Below are 11,423 nucleotides of genomic sequence, written 5' to 3' on the forward strand. Positions count from 1 at the left end.
TCACACACACCTTGATCTGGCTGACCATTTCTATTGCATTCCCTAAAAGCACACAGTTCATCGGAGTGAACTGTATGTCGTATATCGCACACACATTGATATGGCTGCCCGTTTCTATTGTTCTGACTCATCGCAAACAGTCCTTCCAGATCAACCGTATGCCCCGCATTGCACACGTTACTAAAATCTGAACCGTGTTTGATGTCTCCACCATCGCAAATGTTTTGCATCTCTTTTGATGTTTTTTACATCCCTGTTTGCGATTAATGCATCGCACACAGTTTCGTCAAAGGGTCTCTGATTGTAGTGTCGTGTTAGCAGCATCTTGCAGTAGTGCGTGTTTGATGTATCCTTCATCACAAAACGCTTTGCATCTTTTTTGATGGTTTTTTACATCACTGTTTGCGATTAATGCATCACACACAATTTCGTCAAAGGGTCTCTGATCGTCGTGTCGCGTTAGCAGCATCCTACAGTAGTGTCTGAAAGGTTAGCATTGATAATAACATGATATATCTTCTTTTCATCTAGATAAGCATATTTCAATGTATCAGGTAATTTCTTAAGTTCAAACATTGGATCACCCTTAGGTGGAGGAGGACCTCCAAGAGTTTCAACAGGCAAATTATGTTTAAGGATAGGTGCTTGATTAAAGAATATCTCATCTATTTCATTTCTTTCATTCATATGCATATCATTTTCATGGTCTAGCGAATATTGTTCTAACTGATTAGTAGGAGGTACGACAATAGAAGCAAGACCAATATTTCATCTTTACTAGGCAATTCTTTATCATGAAGTTGTCTACGAAATTTAGCAGAATTAAACTCATGAGATACATCACCAAAATTAACATTGATGGTTTCCCTATTGCAATCAATATTAGCATTAATTGTACTTAGGAACGGTCTAACAAATATAATGGGACAAAAGTCATCTTGTAGAGAACCAAGAACTAGAAAATCAGTAGGGTACTTGTCTTACCACATAAGACTTCAACATCTCTAATAATCCCAAGTGGCGAAATAGTATCTCTATTTGCAAGCTTAATAGTAACATCAATGTCCTCTATCTCAGCAGGTGCAATATCATTCATAATATCTTGATGCAAAGTAAAAGGAATAGCACCCACACTAGCACCCAAATCACATAAAACATGATAAAAATGATCTCCCATTTTAATAGAAACAACAGGCATGCCAACAAAATGTTTATTTTTATCTTTAGTATCAGGATTAGCAATTTTAGTTGCTTCATCACAAAATTAAATAACATGCCCATCAATATTATCGACCAAGAGATGCCACACTTATTTTTTCACAGGGTCTAGGTGTTCTATTATTACTTTTATTAACCATAGTTCAAATTTAGCATGTTCATTAATCCTAACAGGGAAAGGAGGTTTCTCAATATAAGAAATAGGCACAACTGGATCAACATTATAGATAATAGTTTCATCTTTAACTACAATAGGTTCCTCAATATTTTCTTCAATTGGCGGATGATATTTAAACCACTTCTCCTTAGGGAGATCAACATGGGTAGCAAATGATTCACAGAAGGAAGCTACTATCTCAGAGTCAAGTCTGTATATAGCACTAAACTTATGAAAAGCATCAGTTCCAATAAAAGATTTAACACAATGAAACTCAAGTTTTATACCTAACTCTTTACCTTTGTCGAGTTCCCAATCTTCAGAGTTGCATTTAATTCTTTCCAGAAGAACCCATTTGAATTCAATAGTTTTCTTCATAAAGGAACCGGAAGAAGAAGAATCGAGCATGGATTGATTATTATGAGAAAGCCGAGCATAAAAGTTTTGTATAATAATTTCTCTTGAGAGCTCATGATTGGGGCATGTGTACATTATGGACTTCAGCCTCCCTCAAGATTAAGCGATACTTTCTTCTTCACGAGGCCAATAATTAAATATTTAATTCCAATCATGATGAACGAGATGCATAGGATAAAACTTCTGATGAAATTCCAATTTCAATCAGTTCCAATCCCATATTCCAATACCATTCAATAGCCTATACCATACCAATGTTTTTTCCTCCAAAGATAAAGGGAATACCTTCTTCTTAACTCCATCCTCCGATAAACCCGCAAGCTTAGACAATCCACAAATTTCTTCCACAAGATTAAGTGCATATCAGGATGTACTATTCCATATCCTGCATAAGGATTAGCTAGCAGTTTCTCTGACATACTCAATGGAATCTCATAATAAATATTTTCAGTAGGTTCAGTAGGTTGAGGGGCAAATCTTATTGCTTTCGATCGAGGTGAAGATACCCCGAACAAACCCCTCAAAGGATTTATTTCCATAGTAGCAAGTGATAGTAAATTTCAGCACGTAATATAAATGTTTCCTTACCAAATTCCACTTACCAAAGGCACCTCACTCCCCAGCAACAGCACCAGAAAAGCACTACAAGAAATATGTCAACTTGTGACCTTCTGTCGGTGACCCTGGAAGGAATGGTCATAAATCTACAACCATATTAGACCAATTGGCCATGAGCTGTTCGGGGGCTCCAAACCCTAAACCATAACGACCATTTTGGTTAGAAAGGTCATAATTTCTTTACATGGTCATAAAGCAGACAACACTGGTTCACTGCATTATTTCTAGCTGATCATGACCAATATAGATGGTCATGGCCTTGTAAATTGTGGTGCATTGCTATGACTAGGTGCCACCTCATCAGTTTTTCCTATGTGTCATGTCCATGTGTCAATTTTTTCCCTAGCTTGTGAAGCAACCTACAATTCTGTCATTCCAAAAATTTCCAAAAAAATCTCATAAATTCTTTGGATCATATCTTCCTGAAATATGACAAAAACCATCCTTGCCTAGTTCAGAAATAATTCAGGAATATTCATTTTCATATTCTGTTCAGAACAACACTTTGTGAAGGAAGTGCTATTTATATTTTCTTGATTGCCTCAAAAAATTTGGGCACCCTTTCCCATCCAAATCATTGCCTCATGACAAAATTCAGCTCCATTTTCCTAGTAAATCTTCCTCATCAAATTTCCAAAGTTTTTGTTCAACTAGAAGCTTTGTGAAGGAAGTACTAGCTAGGCATATCCTAATGAGGTGAATTTTTGCCACATCTTATATATGCCCAAATCATAGCTCTCCACAAAATTTGAGCCCCATTTAACAATCCATGTGAGCTCACCATCAATATTTGTTTATGGTAATATTTCCACTTTGTGAAGCAACTATATTTTATGTTGCTTTATAATTGCTGAAAATTTACTAGGACACAACTCTACCCATACAACCTCCCTCCACAAAATTCTAACTCATTTAATTTAGCCAATTTTCCTCAATATTTTCCCCAATTTTCTATTTAACAAAGAGAATTGTGAAGGAAGTACCATTTTTATTTATCCAAATGGTATGAACTTTTTACAGTGCCTTCATATGCCCAAATTATCATCCTCCTCCATATTGCAGCTCAGTCCAATCATCTATGTGAGGCTAGCTTCAATTTCTATTTTCTAGCCAGATTGGCACATTGCAAAGTAAGTGCTATCTAGACCCCTCCTATTGCCCTCAAACTTTTTGGGCACTCTTCCATATCCAAATCATTGACACATGCCAATATTCAGCTCTATTTTCCTATTAAATCTTCCTTAGCAAATTTACAAAGTTGATAAGTGATCAGCCACAAGTATAGGGGATCCTTAGCAAATTTTAGATCTGAACCGTTTTTGAGGGTAGAGTATTCAACCCAAATTTATAAATTCGACACAAGGGGAGCCAAAGAGTATTTGCAAGTAGTAGCAGTTGAGTTGTCAATTCAACCACACCTGGAGATTAATTATCTGCAACAAAGTGATCGGTAGCACAGTAATATGATAGATTTGATAGTAGTCATAGCAGCAACACTAACGGTAACAGTGATAGCAATAGTTTTGTAGTAGTGGTGATAGTAACAGCAGCAGTAGTAATTTAGCAAGATCAATAGGTAGGAAAATCATAGGCATTGGATCCGCGATTTGTTGGATGATATTCATCATATAACATTCATAACCTAGGGTGATATGGCACTAGCTCCAGTTCATAAATATAATGTAGGCATGTATTCTGTAAATAATCGTATGTGCTTATGGAAAGAACTTGCATGACATCATTTGTCCTACCCTCCCATGGCAGCGGGCTCCTATTGGAAACTAAGGGATATTACGGCCTCCTTTTAACAGAGAATCGGAACAAAGCATTACCACACGGTGAATACATGAACTCCTCAAACTACGGTCATCACCGGGAAGTTCCCCGACTATTGTCACTCCGGGGTTGCCGGATCATAACACGTAGTAGGTGACTATAACTTGCAGGATTGGATCTAGAACATAGATAAAATGGTGATAACATAAACGGTTCAGATCTGAAATCATGGCACCTGGGCCCAAAGTGACAAGCATTAAGCATGGCAAAGTCATCGCAACATCAATATCAAAACAGAGTGGATACTAGGGATCAAGCCCTAACAAAACTAACTTGATTACATGATGAATCTCATCCAACCCCTCACCGACCAGCGAGCCTACGAAGGAATTACTCACTCCCGGTGGAGAGCATCATGGAATTGGCGATGGAGGATGGTTGGTGATGACGAAGACGGAAGATCCCCCTCTCCAGAGCCCCAAACGGACTCCAGATCTGGCCTCCCGATGAAGAACAGGAGGTGATGATGGCTCCGTATCGCGAAACAAGATAATTCTTCCTCCTTGATTTTTTCTGGAAAAATAGGATTTTATAGCGTCAGTTTCAGGGTCTGCGGGGCCACCAGGTGGGAACAACCCCCCTGGGCGCGCCTGGAGGGGGTGGCGCGCCCTGGTGGGTTGTGCACATCCTGGTGCCCCCCCCCCCTCCGGTGGTTCTTGGCTCTAGAAATTATCTTTATTCATATAAAAATTCCTCTCAAAGTTTCGTTCCAATCTGAGAACTTTTATTTCTGCACAAAAACAACACCATGGTAGTTCTGCTGAAAACAACGTCAGTCCGAGTTAGTTTCATTCAAATCATGCAAATTAGAGTCCAAAACAAGAGGAAAAGTGTTAGGAAAAGTAGATACGACAGAGACGTATCAATAAGCTTTGTGAAGGAAGTACTAGCTAGGATTATCCAAATGATCTGAGATTTTTCCAAATCTTCCATATGCTCAAATCATCACTCTTCACAAAATTTGAGCTCTATCCAGCAATCCATGTGAGCTCATCATCCAATCTTTTATTCTGGTCATATTTCAATTTGTGAAGCAACTATATTTTATATTGCTTAAACTTTACCAGGGTATGTTCCTACCTATTTAACTTCCCTCCACCAAATTTGACCTCATTTCATTTGGCATTTCTCTCAATAATTTTCCAAAGTTTCTGTCTAGAGAAGAATATCGTGAAGGAAGTACTACTTTGGCATCTCCAAATGGTATCAAATTTTTACAGTGCTTTCCTATGCCCAAATAACCATCCTCCACCAAATTTCAGCTCAATCCATTCATTCATGTGTGCCTAGATTCAATATCCATATTTTTGTCTGGTGTGGTACTTTGCAAAGCAAGTGCCACCTAGGCTCCTCCATTTGAGCTGCAAATTTGCCAAGTCAGTCTCCTTGATAGATGATCATCCTCAGCAAAACTCAGGCCCATTGGCCATGTGCATTTCCCCCAACATTAATCAAACACTTGGCTGCTAATTCATGTTTGATCTTAGTTCAGTCTCCTCGTGAGATTCTTCTGTTGTATTCTTCTTCCTAACACCTTCCGTGGAAGTGCCAACCCACCAGACATGCCTAGGCTGCCTAGAACCCGTGGCAACGCCATGGTCACGTGGTGGCCACACGGATGGCATGCCAGTTTCCACTCTCTGGAGTTGGGGACCTCGGCCACCGCCCAAACCTCGACGCCTCGCCACCACACCATGTATCTCTGATTAAATAGATACTTATGTACCAAGAAATTATTTTTGGAAAAATAAAGAGCAAACTATAAGGTAGTTGCAGTTCAAATTTGACCCGCTTCTTGTTAAATCGGTGGAAATTTGTCTTTTTCACCAAAGGTGTATCAAAGCTTTTGAAACACAACCATTTGGTTAATTGTACATTAAATATGGCCTAATGCTTTATAAAATTGATTTGGTCCAATTTTGCAACAAATATATGGTAGGTTCTTCACAAAAAAACTCATTTTGGGCACTCAAAAAATGGAAAATGAAAATTTCATACAAAGAAAATGAAAACTTCCTATGGCAACATTGTTTGCCATTCCAAAATGCACCCTTGTGCACAATATGAGATCATTTTAATAAACTATGCCATGAATGTGGCCATAAGATTGATCATTTGGCTTGAAAGTCGTGAATCTTCACACGGGAGAGCTCATTTCCGAGAATTTTTTTAAAATAATTTCCATATTACAAGTTTATTATTTTTCCTAATAACTTGGTCACATATAATGACACAATGTGGAGGTTTTCCAATTTTTTTCTTTTTTGAATTTGTCATGCCCATTTCAAAATGTGGTCAAAACGGCGGGCATGATCGTTCCTAGCTAGTTGTTGTATCTTGGAAAAAATTTGGTGTTTCTCTAATTAAATAGATACTTATGTACCTAGAAATGATTTTTGGAAAAAATAAAGAGCAAACTATGAGGCACTTGTAGTTCAAACTTGACCCGCTTCCTACTAAATTGGCGGAAATTTGTCTTTTTCACTAGAGGTGTATCAAAAGCTCTTGACACCCAACCATTTGGTCAATTATACATTAAATATGGCCTAATATTTTAGAAAATTGATTTGGTCCATTTTTGTAACAAATATTTGGTAGGTCCTTAAAAAACATTTTGGGCACTCGAAAAATGCAAAATGAATTTTTCATGCAAAGAAAATGGAAAATTTCTTAGGCAACATTGTTTGCCATTCCAAGACGCACCCTTGTGAAAAACATAGGCCATTTAAACAAAGTATACGATGAATGTTTCCATAATAGTGGCCATTTGCCTTGAAAGCCATGGATTTTCATACATGATAGCCTGTTTCTGAGAACACTTCTTTAAAGACATTTGCCATAGTCCAAGCTTGTTATTTTTCCTGGAAAATAGGTCACATATAATGACACAACGTGAAGGTTTTTATTTTTTGTTTTTTGAATTTCCTATGCCAGTTTCAAAACGCGGTCAAAACCACGAGCATGACCGTTCGTAGCTAGGGGTTGAATCTTGCAAAATTTTGGAGTATCTCTGATGAAATAGATACTTATGTAGCTAGAAATGATTTTTGGAAAAAATGAAGAGCAAAGTATGAAGCAGATGTAGTTCAAATTTGGCCCGGTTCCTCTTGAATCTACGGAAATTTGTCTTTTTGATGAGAGGTGGAAAAAATGTTGCCTGATAGTTTTGAAAAATGAAGTGGTGCCTTTTTGAAACAAATATTTGGTACATTCTTCACAAAAAAATCATTTTTGGCACTCCGAAAATAGAAATGATTTTTTTGCAAAAAAACCTCATTTCTCATAACACTTTTTTAAAGATATTTTACTTATGCTAAGTTTGTTAGTTTTCCTAAAAACTAGGTCACATTTGATGACACAATGAGAATGTTTTCCATTTTTGTTTTTCTTGAATTTTACATATCATAGAACAATTGACATGATTTAGCACCTAGTTTTGGTCGATTACGGCCAATTTAGATAGTCATAAAGTTGTACGTGTGTACTGCGTTTTGATTGGTCCATGGGCATCTCACACGGATCATGCATCAAACACCGCCAGATGCTCCCAGATCCAACAGTAGCCCTTACCCCCTCACCCTCTCACCCCACAAAGCCTAACCCACACCCCCACACTCCTCCCTCGTACCCATCTCTCTGCCGCATGACTCCCCTCGCCACCGCCACAGACGGCGCCCGATCCCAGCGATATGGAATCGGCGGCGCCCATCACACCAGCTTGACCCCCACGCTCCACTCTTCCCTTTTGTCCAGCGAGATCTGGCACGTGCGTCCTCCAGCAGCCAAGCGTGACTGTATCCCGTCGCTAGGGTTTCGTTCGCTGGTGTTTCTCCAGTGATTCAGGCGCGTCCCTCCACTCCTTCCCCTCCTCCTCACAGCCCTCCCTCACCTCGTATTTTCTATTTTTGGAGTGCCAACTTTAGCTGGTGCCCTCTTCCCACCTCTTCATGCTGCTACGACTAATGGTAAGTATCCCCTCTCCCACACGTAGTTGCAGTTCCAGCCTCCTGCACTTTCATTGCTCATGACTACAGATGGTCATACACTGCCATATGTTTTTATTAACATCTATTCACCAAGTTCAGACATATGTGATTTGGACGGTGGAACAAAGAAACAATGAGTTTCTATGTGACAACTTTGAGGATTGGAATATAACGTGAATTGGTTTTTGATACTCTGTCGCTCAAGTGTTAATTCTAGTCTTGTTTGCTCACAAATTGATGATTTTTGCTATTGTTATAGTAGGCGCAATAAGCATGACTTCTTATGTGTTTCTTTTGCTATTATAATAGTAGGGGGTTGCTATTTTTATTAGAACAAACATGAAATTGGTTACTCTATTAAGAAACTCATTTTTTGTGTGCTATTTCCTGGAGCTTCGAGTGAAGAGCAGGCTTGCAATGCCTGCCTTTCTCATACTCCTCCAAAAGTAACTATGGCCTTCTCACGAGGGGATTGGATAGCCTATCCCCATTTCTCTTTGTTGGTAAAGATACCGTTGGCATATATTATCAGTAGCACATTTTCATAAAATAATTAAAAAATGTTGATTTAGGTCCAGATGGGTCACTACAAAAAAATACACTTCCGTGATGATACGTGTTTGTCACAGTAGGTCACGTTTTCTGTCATGCATGTACATCCATGACAAATTTATGATATAATCAAGATAGTCATACTTGTGATGTCGTAGAAGTGTTCCATGACATTACCAAAATTATCATCACGGAAGTGTCCACTTCCATGACGATAAATCGCGTACACAGAAGTGCTTTCGTTAAGGGTGACCGACACGTGGCATCCACTATAACGGAATGCCGTTAAGCTATCGGGTCCGGTTTTGGATCCGATAACCCGTTAACAGCCCCGACCAATGGGGATTTTCCACATGTAAAATCATAATTGGCTGGAGGAAACACGTGTCGGCTCATTGTTGGGACAGATGTCATCCACTCATTGGACCCAAAGCACCTATGATACGTTGACACGTGGCACGGCCCAACAAAGGCCCATTCCTGTGAAAAGGCCGGCCCATTTGACTTGGTCAAAAGGTGGCGGGCCGGCCCACGGCAAGCCTGTTAATGGCATGTTCGCATATAGCCCATTTATAGCCCGCTAACCTAGGGCCTGTTTACGGTTTATCTGAATAAGGCCCAGTAGCATCATCTAGGCCATCCAATATAATTCCAGCCCGTTTTAACATCCGGCCCATGTATGGTCCATGACGTCTTTTGGCCATATGAGGCCCTTAGTAAGCCTCGGCCCATTAACGGCATGTGGTAAAACTGGCTTGTCATGAATAGTGTATCACTTTATACCCATTAACGGCCCATTATTCCGTTGGGCCGTTTCTAGCCAATGTCATCTTTCGGCCTTCTCAGGGCCCATTTATTCTTGGGCTCATTTCCAGCATTCGTTTACTTTCAGCCCGTTAGTGTCATTTTCTACTTGTGGGCCAAATACAGCCCGTGGTTACAGTCGGCCCGTTTGTGGCCCGTTAATACGTAGGGTCGTTTTCATTGCGTCATCAAATATGGCCTATTAACGACGGCCCGTTATGGTCGGCCCATGAACGGACGATTTCAACTCTAGCCCATTTACGGCCATAATGTGGTCTGTTATTGGCCCATGTTTGGCCAACCGATCATACGGCCAGTAGAAGGCCCATTGATGATACGGCTCGTGGAAGGCCCATTGTGTCTACACCCCGGAAGGCCCATTGTTTCTACGGCCCTTAGAAGGACCATTGTTTCTACGGCCCGTAGGAGGCCCATGTTAACTACAGTAAATATGTAGCCCATTGTTAATGTGGCCTAGTTTTAAAAAATAGGTTATCGCGGCCACTAGCAAACCGCGGAAAAAGAACTACACTGACTACAAGAAAACAAATAAACAAGACAACGAAAATAAATAAGCAAGCAACTTGCGCTAGGCTATCATGGCTATTACATATATTACATCCACTGGGCATCAAAGTTCGCCACAAGTGCAAATATAGGGAACAAAGCAGCATATAAACGCCGCAGCAAAACAAGTCCACAACTGAAACCACTTCAGAAGAGCTCAAGAAACAATATCCTGGGTACCCATAATGCTGGCAAGATGCTTAGCAAGCTTATTAACTTTCTCTTGTTTGGCGCTTAAATCCTCCAGCACTTGTTGTTGCACCAAGAAGTATGCATCTGAATTTTGTAGGGACTTCCTCAATCCTTCGGCTTCCTGTCGCATAACATCTGATCGATGTCTTTCAACTTGAAGTTGAGACTCAAGAAGCCGAACAGATTCAGGCAGCGAGTTCGAAGAGCCGGTGTCAGCAGTAGTAGCCAGTAACTCGAACACTACATCAAGGCAGGACTTTGGGGTAGTCTCAGTGTCTTCATTATAGTTCTTATCAGCTTTCTTGGAGAACAACAGGGATGTCTCACTATCTTGAACCTGATCTGCATTACTTCCTTTACCATTGCATAACGGGGTATTCCTCTCCAATATTTTATCCGCGTTCTAAAGGAGAAACAAACAAACACATCACAGGTTTACAATGTAGTATATGAAACTCATTTTGGTAAACCAGTTCAGTAGTAAGGTGGACAGGATAACAGAATGAAACAAACATATATCTATGTACTATGGTCACTGTATGGTCTATATCATTCTAGTTTATGTTGCCAAATCAAGATAGATACAGTTCGAATCATATCTATTTAAGACAAAGCAGCATAGACAGAATATAAGTGTGGGAAACTACACAGCAATAACAACACTTGTAATGTGCATGGCATGAGAACATAACTGTTTATTCAATTGAAACTGAAATCAACATAGAGCAAATTACAACAGCAAACACGTTAAAGAAACAGGTTTAAAACATACCTGTTGCACCATTGGAGTTTCAATTGCATCCTTCAAATTTGAAATTAGTTGGTACGAGTAAATACAGTGATGCAAGAGCAAAGTAGTATGAACCATAGCTACGGATCCTGACCTGAGAACAATTCTTCTTCTACTTTAAGCGTTGACTTGGGGATCGTAGTGGTGGTCCTCGTGCTTTGGGCACTGCAGTCGCCTTACTAGCTGCTCGTGTTTGGGTGCTCTGTGGTGGAGACGGTGCTGAGTCAACGGGAACTGGGTTACTATCTGCTGGGGTTGGGGTTAGAAGGGGTGTAGCTGGTTCTCT

This window comes from Triticum urartu, chromosome 5 (assembly GCF_003073215.2).
Source record: "Triticum urartu cultivar G1812 chromosome 5, Tu2.1, whole genome shotgun sequence".
In the NCBI taxonomy this organism is placed as follows: Eukaryota; Viridiplantae; Streptophyta; class Magnoliopsida; order Poales; family Poaceae; genus Triticum; species Triticum urartu.